The sequence below is a fragment of the Carassius gibelio genome, chromosome B22 (genome assembly GCF_023724105.1).
Source record: "Carassius gibelio isolate Cgi1373 ecotype wild population from Czech Republic chromosome B22, carGib1.2-hapl.c, whole genome shotgun sequence".
In the NCBI taxonomy this organism is placed as follows: domain Eukaryota; kingdom Metazoa; phylum Chordata; class Actinopteri; order Cypriniformes; family Cyprinidae; genus Carassius; species Carassius gibelio.
In genome coordinates this window covers 11,029,442-11,048,827 of record NC_068417.1, presented here as the reverse complement: position 1 = coordinate 11,048,827, position 19,386 = coordinate 11,029,442, and the positions used below count along the sequence as shown (strand labels likewise).

Genomic DNA, 19,386 nt, shown 5'->3' with positions numbered 1-19,386 from the left:
TAAAAAAAAAAAATGCATTTTAATTCAAAGATAAACGATGAAACTTGGGTCCAAAATAATTTAGTAAAAGTAGTACAGTAGTCCAAAAGAAAGTGTAAGATTGACTGCTCTTTAGAAAAAACACATAATGGCAAATACCCTTCTTTATACTTACTAATAAAATAGGTGCATGGATAATATCAAACAAATTTCTTTGACCTTTTTTAGGAATTACCCTGATACATTTTATGAACAAAAAGACATTGATAATCATGTTTGCACTAATTTGCACAGCAATATTATTATTATTTATTTTTATTTTTTTTTATAAACGCTGTTTTATTTTATTTTATCCCTAATGAAAAAGCCAAAGATGTAATTGTAAAAAGAACCACACACAAACAACCAACACACACACACACACACACACACACACACACACACATACGCGTGTGCACATATAATATAAAATAATATATACACACACACTTATCTCTAAGCATAATAATCACTTCTGCAGTTTGTAGCATGAAGCATAAATACTACAACTTGTATTAAATTACGCATTTTAATTATCACTGCATTGCATTTATTCTTAAAACAAATGACTTTATTTGTCCTCGATGGTGACAGACGATCATGACACATTCTTCACAAAACAGATAAGTGTGATATCAAGAATAGTGGAAACTTCTCAGAAACGACTTCTAGAGCTGGAAATAATTTCTGCTGAAACTAACACGTCTTATCTGCAGGACCACTGCATTAGTATGCAAATTAACGACTGATAGAAATCAGCTATAGACACATGCATATATCTTATATTTCACATACACATATAATATTTTATATTATTTCACTTATAATAATCTTTTTTTGTCAAACATTAGCATTCATATATGTACTTTATTTTGCAGTAAAACGGTTTCACATAAAGAGGAATGCAAATTGTGGATGCACATGCTATTAACCAAAACTATTGACACCTCAAGACATGTGCACTCTAACATACATTAAACACAGACGTCTGGTATAGACACATTTTCATGCACATGCTGTCTAGCTAAACAAATAAAACCACATCTCTTTCCAGATATTAAACGAGGCCTTCTGTGAAATGACTGTGTTTTTGTTACTATAAAAAGATAGCGATATCGTAAGTTTACTGCTAATATAAAAAATTGATTTTTTTTGCTAAAATTTTCTCAGTGGTTTTAATTTGACTCTCAGAATGGCTGTCTGCTTTTTAAATATGACTTTTGATATGAATGCACTGAGAGAATTGAGAAAATAAGCTGCTGGAACAAATGAAGTGGCTTTGTACAATACATGTCCATGTAAGATAAATGTCTATACACATGTAGATGAGTTATTTTTTATCTATTTCTAATACTTTCTCTCTGTGTGATTATGTTTTACCCTTTGACCTCTAGTTTAATTGAAACACACATTAACATGTAGGATCACAATAAGCATATCATTAAAAATGATCTAAATGACATTAACAGAAATCTAAATTGCATACAACACAAATAAAAACATTTGAATAAAGTGGTAATATTGCTGTTCAGAGCTTACATGCACTTAAAGGAACAGTTCACTCAAAAATGACATTTGCTGTTAATTTACTCATCCTCAGTCCATCCAAGAGAGGTGACTTTTTTTCTTCAGCAGAACAGCAAAAGATTTTAGCTGAAAATGTGCTCCTTGTTGATTCATAAAAGGAGCACAAAATTAATACCTTTGACTCCTGACGATATTTTGAGGTCTTATGAAGTGAAACGATCAGTTTGTGCAAGAATTAAATTATTGTGTTTAAATTATTTGCAGAAATTGAGGTAAATGGGGAAATCTGATTCTTTTTCTGCAAACTGGTTCTTTCTGACGGTTCATTTCAATAAACTGGTTCACTATAGTTTCTTTACATAATCATGCATTGACATACCTGTCAAGTTTTGGATTTGAAAATAAGGGAAATTTTCCAGCGCCCATTGCGAGCAGTCCCACCACCCCAACAAAGCTCCAGTATCCCTTACATTTTAAGACAGGTGTTATAGCCCAAATGAAAACAAAAAAGGGTATATATGAAGAGCATTTATTTAAAGGCTTATTTGCATATTTTCTGTTAATTTAACATTGCTTGTTTTTACATTTACATTTTATTTTAATTCCACACATTCTTTTCATTTCATATTGCTTTTCTTTTACAGTTTTTCTTTTCATTTCACAACTTTTCTTTTACTCTTTAGTGAGTTGTTGTACCAATTTGTTGCAGACATTCTTTAAGAAAGTAAATTCGCTGTCCCATTTATCACGGTATTTACACATGGGTTTTGGTTTTTTGGCAGGTGTGCCTTCACTCTCTATCGTAGCATCCATTATCCGTCTCTGTTTTTTCTTTTGTTGTTGTTGTTTTTCCCACGTTATAACTCATGTCATCTGACCTCACACACCCCTGGCGACAGGCTACTACAGGTGGGAGTTATCGCGAGACTAGTGACAGAGCTCAGATTGGGAATGTTTTTATTATTATTATTTTATTAATAACGCAGGTAAAAAAAAAAAAAAATAAATAAAAATACGGGAGATTTACGGGAAAATACTAATACGGGAGGACGGCGGGAAAGAAGGGTAAAATACGTGACTTTCCCGGCCAAAACGGGATACTTGACAGATATGTGCATTGACGCACCATACATGCAATTATATTATTAAAACCCAATATGATGATGTCTTAAGCAGGTGAATAAATTAGTCTTCATCAGCTCACATTGTTACAGAAACCATACGAAAGTATAAAAACTTTAATTAGGTTACAGATGGTTCAGTCTGATTTGGTGAACTGGTTCATGATTCAGTTCAATTTTAAAAAACAGTTCAAAAGAATGATTCAGTCACGAACCGGACGTCACTCGGGACTGTTTGTTTCAAGTTGAGGTAATAATATTGTAAAATGTTCCGTTTTTTACACACACCGATCGTTTCACTTCATAAGACCTCTCAATATTGGTTATTTCTTTTGTCTAACCTGCATATGATTGTTTTTTTAGACTTGCAATTGCTGGTAGCTGCTGACTTGCATTACATGAATGACCAAAGACAACAGTATCAGCTTAAAATCTTCTTTACCATTCTACTGAAGGAAAAAAGTGTCACCTTCATCTTGAATGATATCAGGGTGAATAAATTAACAGCAAACATTTGTTTTTGGGTGAACTATCTCTTTAAAGGAAGACAAACCTAATTGTTTTTTAACAGAGCAGTAAGGGTCCTATATAATATTTTTATTATAATGTCACTATTAATATATTTATTAATAGTGACCCTGTTTACATGCACTTAAAAAAAGCAGTTTTTTTGTGGAAAGCACTTCTCTGAAACATCATATAAACCAAACCACACTTTTGCATGTTTAACAGCTTTGTTGCTATATCCATCTTACTAGCATTTGTGTAAAATCACTGTAATCACCGTATCATTAAAGAGTTTAAACAGCTTTTCCTGCGACACGTGCGTACATCGCCTCATCCTCCTGTTTGACTACCTGAAAAAAGACACAAAGAGATACAAAGAGACAAATGCCCAGGAGATGATGAAAGAGTTTAACACAGTTAATGAGCTTGATTCTTCAGATTCAGATTGAGATGTCTGCTAGTATATCTAATGTTTCGTATGGTAGTCTTCAGCATCCTAAGCTCAAAAAGAAACTTGTTTTATAAAATTATGATGATTGCATACACATTTCCAGGGTCCTTTCCTGTCAGTGTTATACATGGGGTGTTTAATTCAGATTTTGTAGATTGTTTTAATACTATCCTGTAAAACTGTATAAGCAGTTTTAGACTCTGTTTCCTTATACAAGACAGCAGTGACAGCTCTGTCTGTTAGAGTTCATGCACATTTTAGGAAAACAGACTGAACTTTAGCTTAGTGACTGTTAGAAGTGTTTTAACACTTATCTGAGATGTTGCACGCTATATGTATTTTTCTCAGTTTGTTTCTGTTTTGTCTTCATATCTTATTCATAAATATATGAATCTTATTTCTTAATTTATATAAATAAAACAGTTGTGACTTTAGTTGTTCACTGTAAACCCTGATAAGTTCACAGAACTCAAAAAAATATTTTGTAACAGATTACACAAAAACATTTAAGTGATGTTTTTAAATGTTTTACATTTAAATAAACTTAAAAAATTGGTTACACTTTATTTCGATAGTCCACTTTAGACATTCTACTGACTATAAGTAACTTTGTAGCTACATGTCAACTACATATCAACTAAATCTCAGAAATTTGGAACTACATGTCTACTAACTCTCAGAGTAGACTGTCAGGGTAGGTTTAGGGTTAGTGTTAGGGGTAGGTTTAGGCTTAGTATAAGTTGACAGTTAGTTGACAAAGAAAGTGTTAGAAGATATTAAGCAGACAGTCTGCTAAGACTCTACTAACTGCTAGTTGACATGTAGTTGCAAAGTTACTTACTGCTAGTAGAATGTCTAAAGTGGACTATCAAAATAAAGTGTTACCAAAAAAATTAATTCCAGTTGCCTTAAATTATCTCAGAGTTATCTTAAATAATTATATTTCTGAACTTATAATTAGGGAGTAATTCACTCATAATTTTATCTATTTTTCAACTCCTATAATGTAGAAAATACACTCAAAATAAGGCTTTTGCTGTCCATCCTCAGTCTAACCACAGGCTCTACTCTTCACCACAACGGTAACACTACAAATCCAACATAACATAAACTTTTGTAAAATGTAATAGTACACAACATTTATGTATTAACTTATGTCCCTCTATGTTAATCTTGTGTAAAAACACACAAAATACACTGTTAAAAATCGCTGTAAAAAAACGGCAAAATTTCGACAGTAAAATACTGTTTTTCATTAAAACAGTGCATTCTGGGTAATATTCATCATTTTCGAGAAGGTAGCCTGCTGTTACACTGTAAGAAATTGTGCCGTTAAATAACAGTAATTTACTGGCAGCAGGGGTGCCAGTAAAGTACTGTTAATTTACAGCTTTCAACCATTAATTTACCACTCTTATTTGTTTTACAGTATTTCACTGTAAATTCTACCATGGAAATTAACTCCACTCCCACTGCTTCAAACAGTTCGAGTTTAAAAGCTAGCATTCCTACGATGTTAGTACTATGAACTTATTTCATTTGATTTCACTGAGAACGAATATTTCTTAATATAAAGATGCAAACACTTAATGTGCAGTAATAAAGTAACTAAATACATGACTTTTACTCAAATCACTGAAATACTTAACACAGAGATCACCACTGTATCAGCGACTCCACATTTACTGTCTTTACATAAAGCAGCAAAAGATCAGAAATTGTGGCTCATCATTGACTGAAGCACAGGCTCTACTCTCCAGCACAATGGTGAACAACAAAACTACATTAAACTAACAGATCTCTCTTGTGCAAACACACATTAATACAGTCAAGTTCAGTATTTACTCTCATTATCAGTGTATGACTTTGCATATTTTTTTTCTATGGATGTTCACAAATATTTTAATTAAATTAACTTTTTTTCATTTGGTAAATCTGACGTTTACATTTTACAGTATATTACTGTTTTTCCTTGACTTAACGGCAAAAAAACTGTAGAAAAACAGTTTTTTTTCCTGACAACCATTAATTCACGGCAAGAAACATTAGAAAAACAGTTATTTACTGGCAGCAGGGGTGCCAGTAAATAACTGTTTTTCTACAGTTTGTTTCCTGTAAATTAATTACAGTTTATTACTGTTAAATGATGTTTCATGCTGTTTTTTCTTCATCTTAAATCTTTAACCCTTTAAACCCCACAAGAAAATCCTCAGTTTTAAATGAACACTTATAATGTGTGCACACTACAGAGTGTTAGAGTAACACTGAATCAGTGAAGTTAATGAGATGATTCGGTGATTAATTGATGATTGAGCATTAGTGATAAACACCTGCAGAATCACTGAAGGAAAGAGAAACACAAGATCTACAAATGACTTCAGCCACAGCCTTAGATGAAATCAAATGAATAAAAGAATACATAAAATCTCTCAAGATCTGATTAAACAACTACTAAAACAGCTTCACCAGATTCACATTACTAACCAGACTGACTTTATTTCTGTCAGATGTCTACAGAAGAACTTATTCAGAGTTAAATAGGTTTAGGTGTTTTTTCACTACCATGATGGAGATCAGTGTTTACTTTAGTTGGGCTCTTGAACGTGACATTCAACAACTAAGCTTTTCTTTTTTTTTTTTACACATGTTGTAACAATGTGCCTTTGGAACCTGTTATAGCAAAAACAAAAGTCCACCGAAGAAAAATTCTGGTATTGTTGTTTATAGATTGACAAGAACAAATAATATTAATTCTGATCTAATCCCGTGTCTCTTCTCTTATTGAATATTGATACTACAGCATGAGAAGGAACACTGCTGAGCCATAAGTTATAAAAGACTGTTAAGAAAATGTCACTCATAATAAAAAAAAAAATCTTTGCTGAAATTTAGACAGAAACATCAAGAATCAGCGTATGAATCACAACAATGGTGACAATCCACAAAATAAATAAACAGATCAGTTCTGAACATCACAAAACATGCTACTAAAACTTAAAACAAATGCCAAATTATAAGCACATAATAATTCAAGAAAATAAGTGAACAATTCAGGGGCATAATTTATTCATGCCGCAATGCATGCTGGGAGTCATGGATGAGTTTTATCCTTCGCTGGTACCCAGCATGCATTGCATCATGAACCTTTTGATTGTCACCATTGTTGAGATTCATATGCTGATTGTTGATTTCTCTCTTTGAGTGTTGTGGGGACTACTTCCCGAAATATGTTTTTTTTTTTTTTTTTTTGACTAAAACTGTTGTTAAATCCATATGTTCTGATTATCACATTACTGTTTAATCTTACATTATTGAAGAAACTAAAATTTGTTTTGTCATTCACTCAAAAATATAATAACACTTTAAGTCAGTCCAGTAGCTCATGCCTGACAGAAACAGCCATAATCACTAGACTATCAAAATTAATACTGCTGTAACAGATGCATCATAAAGATACAAATACAGCAATGAAACAAAAGTTAAAGTACAAAAGTCAAGGGTCAGGAGCCCAACTAAAGCAAACACTGATCTCCACAATGGTGACGCTAAACGAAACAGTAACATTATCATCTAAATCTCTTTAATTCTCAATAAGATCTTTCGATCGCTGATCTCTGATCTGATAGAAATAAAGTCAGTCTGGTTAGTAATGAGTGAAGTTGGTAAATCTTCAGTTGATTTCATCTAAAGCTGTGGCTGAAGTCAGTTGTAGTTCTTGTGTGTGTCTTGTTTCTCTTTTCTTCAGTGATTATGCTTGTTAACACCAGCTGTTGATCATTGTCTGAATTCACTCATTAGTTTTCATTCTCTCTATCAGGTGAACTATATTAGTAAACTCATGTAGGGAATAGTGAATGAGGGTGTAGGGTGTGATTTGAAACACAGCCGCTGAGTGTCGACTTTGAACGTTGTTAATTTACGATATATAGCAGCAGGCTACCTTCTCGAAAATGATGAATATTACCCAGAATGCACTGTTTTAATGAAAAACAGTATATTACTGTCGAAATTTTGCCGTTTTTTACAGCGATTTTTAACAGTGTATATATCGTAAATTAATAACGTTCAAAGTCGACACTCAGCGGCTGTGTTTCAAATCACACCCTACACCCTCATTCACTATTCCCTACATGAGTTTACTAATATAGTCCACCTGACAGAGAGAATGAACACTAATGAGTGAATTCAGACAATGATCAACAGCTGCTGTTAATGAGTAGAATCACTGAAGAAAAAAAAAAACATAACAAGACAAACACATGAAATCAACTGAAGATTTACCAACTTCTCACATTACTAACCAGACTGACTTTATTTCTATCAGATCAGAGATCAGAGATCGAAAGATCTTATTGAGAATTAAAGAGATTTAGATGATAATGTTACTGTTTCGTTTAGCGTCACCATTGTGGAGATCATTGTTTGCTTTAGTTGGGCTCCTGACCCTTGACTTTTGTACTTTAACTTTTGTTTCATTGCTGTATTTGTATCTTTATGATGCATCTGTTACAGCAGTATTAATTTTGATAGTCAAGTGATTATGGCTGTTTCTGTCAGGCATGATCTACTAGACTGACTTAAAGTGTTATTATAGTAATCAAATATTAATTTGGTGTTGAAATTTTTGAGTGAATGACAAAACAAATTTTAGTTTCTTCAATAATGTAAGATTGAACAGTAATGTGATAATCAGAACATATGAATTTAACAACAGTTCTAGTAAAAAAAAAAAAAAACATATTTCGGGCAGCAGTCCCCACAACACTCAAAGAGAGAAATCAACAATCAGCATATGAATCTCAACAATGGTGACAATCAAAAGGTTCATGATGCAATGCATGCTGGGTACCAGCACAGGATAAAACTCATCCATGACTCCCAGCATGCATGGGTTTTTTTCAAAAGTTTTTTTTTTTTTTTTATTATGAGTGAAATTTTCTTAACAGTCTTTCATAACTTATGGCTCAGCAGTGTTCCTTCTTATGCTGTAGTATCAATATTCAATAAGAGAAGAGATACAGGATTAGATCAGAAATAATAGTATTTGTTCTTGTCAATCTATTAGAGTTGTGACGTTCGCGAACGAACCGATTCTTTTGAACGGCTCATAAACATGAACGATGGGAGCCGAGTCGCGACTGGAGAGGAGCCGTTCTTTCTATCGTTCTTTTTTCCTATGCGTGTTCATACAAATGAGCTCCGCCAGGAGACAGAACAGTTATAGGGGGAGGGGCGCACCCAGTGCAGGCCAACCCTTTATAGCGTGATGATATTAGTTATTAGTTGTGCATGCATTTACATTGCATTTTGTGTTCATTTAAAACTTATTTTAAAATCATTAAAAATGTTCTTTTGTGATACTGTACTTGTATAGAAATTTTTCACTAAAAGCTGTTTTCCACAGACATTCATTGCAGCCCACTTTGTTATTGTTCATTGACTTGAAGGGGCTGATGTCCTATTTGCAAAGTTTACAGTAGTAATAGTATGTAGTATGTAGACATTTCCATTTTATTTATTCTAATTTTATCTACTTTAAAAAAAAAAAATAGTTTTCTATCAAAATGTTCTTGTGTGATAACAATGTTCTTGTGTGGAAGTGTTTGTAGTAAAAGCTGTTTTGAACAGAAATTCATTGCAGCCGGCTTCGTTTTTTATGTTTATTTGTGAGTAGGTATTGTATGAATAACATAAGTCAACGTAGTTTTACACACACACACACACACACACACTTTGTACTAAAGGTAAATCAAAATAATGATGTCACTGTCTAAGCAGAGGGATTTGTGCAACCCTATGGAATATAGTCGACACATGAGAAATGAGGTAACAATCAATATTTCAGAATAATTCAAACTCAGATATTGGTGTGTGATATCTGAGCTTTAATTATTTGACTACAAATCTCACCTCATAATACCTCCCAGTGATTATTTCCAGGAAAAACTGAGATGCTCCCAAGCTGGCTTCTTAAAACTGACTAAATATTTAAAAAGAGCCAAAAGAGCCATTCTTTTGAACGGCTCTTTGAAAGGAACGGATCGCGAAGATCCGGATCCCCTCAAAGAGCCATAAATCCCATCACTACAATCTATAAACAACAATATCAGATTTTTTTTCTTCTGTGTACTTTTGTTTTGCTATAACAGGTTCCAAAGGCGCATTGTTACAGCATGAAAAAAAAAAAAAAAAAACCTTAGTTGTTGAAAAGTCACGTTCAAGAGCCCAACTAAAGTAAACACTGATCTCCATCATGGTAGTGAAAAAAACACCTAAACCTATTTAACTCTCCATAAGTTCTTCTGTAGACATCTGAAAGAAATAAAGTCAGTCTGGTTAGTAATGTGAATCTGGTGAAGCTGTTTTAGTAGTTGTTTAATCAGATCTTGAGAGATTTGATGTATTCTTTTATTCAGTTGATTTCATTTAAGGCTGTGGCTGAAGTCATTTGTAGTTCTTGTGTTTCTCTTTGCTTCAGTGATTCTGCAGGTGTTTATCACTAATGCTCAATCATCAATTAATCACCGAATTATCTCATTAACTTCACTGAATCAGTGTTACTCTAACACTCTGTAGTGTGCACACATTATAAGTGTTCATTTAAAACTGAGGATTTTCTTGTGGGGTTTAAAGGGTTAAAGATTTAAGATGAAGAAAAAACAGAATGAAACATAATTTAACAGTAATAAACTGTAATTAATTTACAGGAAACAAACTGTAAAAAAACAGTTATTTACTGGCACCCCTGCTGCCAGTAAATAACTGTTTTTCTACTGTTTCTTGTCGTAAATTAATGGTTGTCAGGGAAAAAAACTGTTTTTCTAGTTTTTTGCCGTTAAGTCAAGGAAAAACAGTAATATACTGTAAAATGTAAACGTCAGATTTACCAAATGAAAAAAAGTTAATTTAATTAAAATATTTGTGAACATCCATAGAAAAAAAATTATGCAAAGTCATACACTGATAATGAGAGTAAATACTGAACTTGACTGTATTAATGTGTGTTTGCACAAGAGAGATCGTTTAGTTTAATGTAGTTTTGTTGTTCACCATTGTGCTGGAGAGTAGAGCCGGTGCTTCAGTCAATGATGAGCCACAAATTCTGATCTTTTGCTGCTTTATGTAAAGACAGTAAATGTGGAGTCACTGATACAGTGATGATCTCTGTGTTAAGTATTTCAGCACATACATGTGTAATACAGCTGACAATGAGCTGCAGTGATTTGAGTAAAAGTCATGTATTTAGTTACTTTATTACTGCACATTAAGTGTAAGAAATATTCCTTCTCAGTGGACTCAAATGAAATAAGTTCATAGTACTAACATCGTAGGAATGCTAGTTTAAAAACTCGAACTGTTTGAAGCAGTGGGAGTGGAGTTAATTTCCATGGTAGAATTTACGGTAAAATACTGTAAAACAAATAAGAGTGGTAAATTAATGGTTGAAAGCTGTAAATTAACAGTACTTTACTGGCACCCCTGCTGCCAGTAAATTACTGTTATTTAACGGCACAATTTCTTACAGTGTAACACTTAATTTCTAAATTTATTTTCCTTGTTTTCTGAAGCAAAGCATGCTGGGAACCAGAAAACACAATCATTTTAAGTTCACCTCACTACAACAAATTTTTGAGTTAACAGAACTTATTTAAATTAAGTCCAATGAACTTTCGTTATTATTTGAGTGCAATTAACTAATTTAATTTGATTAATTTCACTGTTCGGTTTTACAGTGTTGTAATATCTCTCATTTGCAGTTTATTTATTTTTATTTTATACGTTTTTTTGTGGGTGTGTTTGTTATCTTTTATTATAGTATGATAAAGAACGTGTGGGCAGTTATGGGACAAAAGTATCTGATTTGCCGGTGCTTTTATAAATATATAAGGGTGAGACACAGGTGACTGTAAAACCCGACAAGTAACTTAACTCAAACCGTTTGAGTAAACAGATATCTTTAAAAACCTGACAAGTTATGTTAACTCAAACCGTTTGAGGCAACCGATTGCCTTAAACCGTTTAAGTTTAAAAACTAATAGTGGTGAGTACTATACTTAATTCAGTTGAGTTCACTGAAAGATGTACATTGCAATTAAGTAATTAAGTGATTAACTGAGCGATAATTGAACTTTAGTGATGAACAGCTGCTGTTAACAAACAGAATCACTGAAGAAAAGAGAAACACAAGAACTACTACAACTGACTTCAGACACAGACTTAGATGAAATCAACTGAAATAAAATACATGAAATCTCTCAAGATCTGATTAAACAACCCACAAACAGCATCACCAGCTCCACTTATTAATAACCAGACTGACTTTATTTCTGTCAGACGTCTACAGAAGATCTTATTGAGAATGAACTAAGGTTTAGATGTTGATTTATTGTTTCATTTGAAGTAACCATGTTAGAGATCAGTGTTTGCTTTAGTTGGGCTCTTGACCCTTGACTTCTGTCTTAGTCTTTTCTCTGGCTGTTATAACCGTGTGTTTCTAAAACACATTTGTTGTAATTCAAGAGCCCAGAAAAGATTTAAAGTTATACATACATGCTAAAATGTTTTTATTCAAAATGAACCTCAACAATGGTGACCATAAAAAAAGAAAGAAAATGCTGCAGTGCATGCTGGGAGCCATGGATGAGTTTTGTACTACAATAGTACCCAGTAGGGCTGCACGATTAATCGCATGCGATTGTAATGCTTCTCTCCTCAGTAAAGCCGGTTCTGTGATGAGCAGTAAATGTCCATCAGCTGCTTTCAAATGGAGCCACACTTAATATACAGAGCCGTAGATCGCTGACAAGCTATGCAATATCGCGTTCAAAACCGAATGCTATTTATCTGCGATTATGAACGCGATATTGCGCACACTGTAAAAAGTGTTTTACTGTATTTATTCAGTAAAATTGTGTCAAAAATTTACAAGCAATATTATTAATTAAATTTAACACATTTTAATTAAGTAGAAATAATCATTAAAAATGAGTAGAATAACATGAAAAAATTAAGTAAAATTTACAAAAAAATATTGATTTCATTGGACAAAAAACAAACAAACAAAAAACACTACACTGTAAAAAGTGTTTCCCTATATTTATTCAGTAAAATTGTGTCAAAAATTTACAAGCAATATTATTAATTAAATTTAACACATTTTAATTAAGTAGAAATAATCATTAAAAATGAGTAGAATAACATGAAAAAATTAAGTAAAATTTACATAAAAATATTGATTTCATTGGACAAAAAACAAACAAACAAACAAAAAACACTATGCTAAAGCATACTATGTTATGCATGCCAGGCCAGTAGTTGGCGATCATGAAACATTATATGCATGCACATGACATCAGCCTTTTTACCAGAGGTGGGAAGTCCAGGGGCCAAAGAGTAAAAGTCCTGCCATATTTTTGTTCCACCCATGAACTCACCAGCCGATTTCATCAGAGGAACCAAGTCATTCCTTCCAAGTCACAAACGAGTCTTGAGTCAAATCCCAAGTCCTCAAAGAGTTAAAGCTAAAGAGATAATAAAGTGATTAATTAAATGAAGATGCATTAGTGATGAACACCTGCTGTTTACAATCAACATCACTGAAGAAAAGAGAAACACAAGAACTACAACTGACTTTAAGCACAGCCTTGGATGAAATCAATTGAAAGAAAAAAAAAAAAAACTTTGCCACCATAATTGTGGTGAGTATTTGCTTCAGTTGATATCTTGAGCCTTTAAGGGGTTTTCACAAATTTGCTTCTATACAATTGCATTATTGTTTTGCAGCAAACATTTGTGCAATGCTGATACTACTCTTGATCTAGCAGGTGACTTATGCTTTTGATGACTGCATGATCTTGATTAAATTTCTTGATTATATGAGAAGAGTTTGTGGTTTAGTTGTTAGAGAGAACTGCTGTGAATTCACTGCTCTGTCTGTGCACTTTGGATGGGTTAAATACAGAATATGATTTCTGAGTACGGGTCACCACACTTAACTGTATGTCACTTTCACAAAAAAGAGAGAAATCGCATTATGAAAATGCCACCATATAATGCTTTATAACACTTTAATATTAAGAAAAAAAATGGATTTAGGCATTTAGCCATGAACATTTATCATGTGATCCTCAACAGTGGTGAAAATTATTATTCATACTGCGGTGCATTATGGGAGTAATTCATGTATTGCAACATGAAGCATTTTGTTGATCGTAACCATTGTAGAGATTCATATGCTGGTTCTTGATATCTGTGTGTGTCTAAAAAGCACTGGAGTTCAAACTTTTATATGTGTTACAAATAAAAAAAATATCCATATCCTGTAAATATTAGAGCAATGCTTTTTTTGTGTGTGCATGCTGTAGTTTCACTGGAATTATTCAAAACCTAGACATGTGATAAGAAAAAAGACAAAAATATTTGAGATATAGTTAAACCAGCTCATTGTAACTATATGTTTTTCATATGTCACAGTTCTGTCTTCTCCACAACAACCCATGCAGAGCTACAGAGAGAGATCTAGCACAACAAGTCAAGGGTCAAGAGCACAACTAAACCAAACACTGATCTCCATGATGGTGGCATCTTTTTAACCAATAAAACATCCACATCTGATCCTCTGTAATTCTCAATAACAGCAGGTGTTCATCACTAATGCACAATCAACTTTAACTCTTTGAGGACTTGGGATTTAACTTGAGAGTCATTTGTGACTTGGAAGGAATGACTTGGTTCCTCTGGTGAAATCAGCTGCTGGACTTTTACTCTTTGGCCCCTGGACTTCCCACCTCTGTACAAAACTGGTCTCTTAAGGTAAAAATCACAAGGGTACAGAACCAGTGACAAGCTATTGTACCCCTAAAGGTACAATTATGTACTTTATTATCTGAGAATGTACCCTCAAGGTTACAGCTTTTGTACCCTTGGTATAGGGTACATAAAACATCACCATCTGATCCTCTGTAATTCTCAATAACAGCAGGTGTTAATCATTAATGCATCTTCATTTAATTAGTCACTTAATTATCTCATTAACTTTAACTCTTTGAGGACTTGGGATTTGACTCAAGACTCGTTTGTGACTTGGAAGGAATGACTTGGTTCCTCCTCTGGTGAAATCGGCTGATGAGTTCATGGGTGGAACAAAAATATGGCAGGACTTTTACTCTTTGGCCCCTGGACTTCCCACCTCTGCTTTTTACAAATTCACATTTTTGTTGCTTACATAGATATGATAAAGGCATCATGTTCAAAAGGTTGTAATGCCCCCAAAACAGTTATTGAAGACACCTAAAGTTCACAAACTGAATCACTGAATGAAAAAATAAATAAATAATAATTTGCTTACCATTGTAGTGGTCAGTGTTTGCTTTAGTTGAAAATTTTAAACAGATTTTTTTTGGTTGCTAGTTGTGATCCAGCAGCTAGATAAGCCAAGAAGGAAATGCGACCAGGTGGTGTTATTTGTTTTTACATCATCATTTGGTCTGAGTTGGGTGTGTCTTATCAATAATATGTGTCCTGTGATTGAACAAAATAAGCTCTGGTGTTCTCAGCATTATCAGAGAAATTCTTAGAAGCACCTCTGATCAAAATCTTATTAAAAAAAGAAAAGTGTTTTCATTTAGACACACAGACATCAAGAATCAGCCTGAGAACCTCAACAATGGTGACCATCAAAAAGCATGTTGCACTGCATTCTGGGTGCCACCAATCAAAACTCATTTTATGGCTCCCATCATGCTTTGCGACATGAATAAATAATGAGCAACAATTCTATAGTAGCTTGTTTTGTGATTCTTACAGTTCGTCTGAATATGCTGTGTGTCACCATTCTTGAGATTCATACGCTGGTTCTTGATGTGACTGTGTGTCAAAAGTGTGTTTTAAACAGAATTCTCAAACTCTGGTTTACACTGAAAATTCCTCTCTTTTTTCTTTTTTGTTACATCACAGGGCTGCCATAATGAATGTTATCTTGTCTCAGAGATCAGACTCTGAATGAGTTCAGATATTCAGGAAGAACAAAGATTATGTAATAGTATGACCAACACTACCTGATCATCTTTACTCTTAGTTTGTCTAGCTGTTATAACTGAGTTACAACATCAAGGGTCAAGAACAAAACTAAAGCAAACACTGACCACTATAATGGTAACCAATAATTTACCCTTTGATTCTGTTTGGGAACTTTAGGTGTCTTCAATAACTCTGTTTGGGGGCCTTAAGACACAGCCTTTTGAACATGATGCCTGTATCATATCTATGTAGGCAACAAAAATGTTAATTTGTAAAAAGGCTGATGTCATGTGCATGCATATAATGTTTCATGATCGCCAACTACTGGCCTGGCATGCATAACATAGTATTCTTTATAGGGCTGGGCGATATATCTAACGATATGATCATGCGCATCTAATCAGTAAAGCTGCTTCCGTGATCACCGCTAAAATCTCCATCACCTGCTTATAATTGGAGTGGTATTTAATAGACAGAGCCGTAGATCGCTGACAAGTCACGCCATATCGCGTTCATTATCGCAGATGAATCGCCTTCGATATGAACGCGATATGGCGTGGCTTGTCAGCGATCTACGGCTCTGTCTATCAGAGGTGGGACTTTCAAGTCACAAGCAAGTCTTCAAGTCATATTCAAGTCCTCAAAGGGTTAAAGCTAAAGAGATAATTAAGTGACTAATTAAATGATGATTGTGCATTAGTGATGAACATCTGCTGTTAACAATCAACATCACTGAAGAAAAGAGAAACACAAGAACTACAACTGAATTTAGCCACAGCCTTCAACTGAAAAAAAAGTAAAAGAAAAAAACACTATGCCACCATAATTGTGGTCAAGGTTTGCTTTAAGTAGTGTCTTGACCCTTTTACTAATTCAAACCAATTTTATTCAAAACAACTGCAATATTGTTTTTGCAACAAACATGTATGCATTGCTGAGTCGAACTTTGCAGTAACAGACGATATGCTTTTTCTGCTTATAACTCATGATGACTGAAAATCATGAAATTGTGTTTATCTTTGGATAGTAGACTGACACTCAGCTATTACTGAACTGAAGTAAAAAAAAAACCCACAATGCTTCAATGTCGAAAGACACAAAAGGAGACAATCAGTTCAGGTTTTTAGACAAACACACTTATCACACGATCCTCAACAGTGGTGACAATTTTTCATACTGCTGTAGATGACGGGAGTTTTTACTAAGGTTTTACCCAGCATGCAACATTTTGTTGATTGTCACCACTGTTGAGAGTCATATGCTGAGTCATAATATGAATTAATCACTTAATTATCTCATTAACTTTAACCCTTTGAGGACTTGGGATATGACTTGAAGACTTTCTTGTGACTTGAAAGTCCCATCTCTGGTAAAAGCTGAATGTCAGTCAACAATCCAAAGAAAACTATCTCATGATGTCCAAGTCAACACGAGTTATAAACAGAAAAAGCATAAGATCATCTGTCACTACAAGGTTTGATTCAGCAATGCAATGTTTGTTGCGAAAACAATATTGAAATAGTTTTGAATCAAATTGCTTTGAATTAGTAAAAGGGTCAAGAGACTACCTAAAGCAAACCTTGACCACAATTATGGTGGCATTGGGTTTTTTTTTTTTTTTTTTTTTTTTTTCAGTTGTGTTTCGCTTTACTTGAGTGATGTTGATTGTTAACAGCATAAGTTAATCACTAATGTACAATCATCATTTAATTAGTCACTTAATTATCTCATTAACTTTAACCCTTTGAGGACTTGGATATGACTTGAAGACTTGCTTGTGACTTGAAAGTCCCACCTCTGCTGTCTATTAAATGCCACTCCAATTATGTGATGGCGATTTTAGCGGTGATCACGGAAGCAGCTTTACTGATTAGATGCGCATGATCATACCGTTAGATATATCGCCCAGCCCTAATTCTTTAGCATAGTGTTTTTTGTTTGTTTGTTTTTTTGTCCAATGAAATCAATATTTTTATGTAAATTTTACTTAATTTTTTAATGTTATTCTACTCATTTTTTATGATTATTTCTACTTAATTAAAATGTGTTAAATTTAATTAATAATATTGCTTGTAAATTTTTGACACAATTTTACTGAATAAATATAGGGAAACACTTTTTACAGTGTAGATGTGGATTGACTATGCTCAGAAGTCAGATGTTGTTTGAAAGGGAAAACCCAACCTCTCTTTGGTGTCAAACTCTAGCGTAAATAACTCCAAGAACATTATTACCAACTTCACTTATTATAAACAAGATTTATTTCTGTCATAAATGTAAAAAAGTTCTTAATGAGTTCAACAGAGGTGTTGATGGTTTATTGGAAATTATAGTTTAGTTTGACATCACCGTTACAGTGATCAGTACTTAGACAGTATGACTCTTTTCAGTGTTACTGTTCATTTAGCTGCTGTAATTATATTTGTTAGAGCAAAATCAGAGAGAGAAAGATGTCATCAAGTGATGTTTGTTTATTTCTGATATCAAAAATTATTTTGTGATTATCAACGTTCATGTTCGTATCAGAAGTGTAATTGTTCATGAATTACTTAAAACCTTAGAATGTTTAAACACACAGAGACCTCAAGAATTAGTGTATGAATCTTAACAATGGTGACATGCTTCATGCCGCAATGCATTCTGGGTCCCATGGATGAGTTTTGCACACTGTTAAAAATCGCTGTAAAAAAACGGCCAAATTTCAACAGTAACATACTGTTTTTCATTAAAACAGTGCATTCTGGGTAATATTCATCATTTCGAGAAGGTACACTGTTAAAAATCGCTGTAAAAAAACGGCCAAATTTCGACAGTAAAATACTGTTTTTCATTAAAACAGTGCATTCTGGGTAATATTCATCGTTTTCGAGAAGTATCCTGCTGCTATATATCGTAAATTAACAACGTTCAAAGTCGACACTCAGCGGCTGTGTTTCAAATCACACCCTACACCCTCATTCACTATTCCCTACATGAGTTTACTAATATAGTCCACCTGACAGAGAGAATGAACACTAATGAGTGAATTCAGACAATGATCAACAGCTGCTGTTAATGAGTAGAATCACTGAAGAAAAGAGAAACAAGACACACACAAGAACTACAACTGACTTCAGCCACAGCCTTAGATGAAATCAACTGAAGATTTAAACGATCAACAAACAGCTTCACCAACTTCACACATTACTAACCAGACTGACTTTATTTCTGTTAGATCAGAGAACAGAGATCAAAAGATCTTATTGAGAATTAAAGAGATTTAGATGATAATGTTACTGTTTCGTTTAGCGTCACCATTGTGGAGATCAGTGTTTGCTTTAGTTGGGCTCCTGACCATTGACTTTTACACTTTACATTTTGTTTTATTGCTGTATTTGTATCTTTATGATGCATCTGTTACAGCAGTATTAATTTTGATAGTCAAGTGATTATGGTTGTTTCTAACAGGCATGATCTACTAGATTGACTTAAAGTGTTACTATAATAATCAAATATTAATTTGGTGTTGAAATATTTGAGTGAATGACACTTCAATTTTGTAAGATTGAAAAGTTGTGTGATAGCCAGTATTTAAGGATTTAACGACTAGTTTTAGTTAAAAAGTATTTCGGGCAGCAGTCCCCACAACACTCAAAGAGAGAAATCAACAATCAGCATATGAATCTCAACAATGGTGACAATCAAAATGTTCATGATGCAATGCATGCTGGGTACCAGCACAGGATAAAACTCATCCATGATTCC

General features: G+C 33.6%; 1 protein-coding gene and 1 long non-coding RNA gene across 2 annotated transcripts in view; both read right to left on the bottom strand.

Moving 5' to 3' along the window:
- Positions 1-19,386, bottom strand: part of LOC127988164 (SLAM family member 5) — a 283,545-nt gene that overhangs the window by 207,149 nt on the left and 57,010 nt on the right. The gene's annotated exons all lie outside the window — the stretch shown is intronic.
- LOC127988193 (uncharacterized) lies at positions 866-3,518 on the bottom strand. Its single transcript, XR_008161569.1, has 2 exons — positions 2,672-3,518; positions 866-1,924 (listed from the first exon to the last, which is right to left on the bottom strand). It is a non-coding gene; the product is annotated as an uncharacterized LOC127988193 (long non-coding RNA).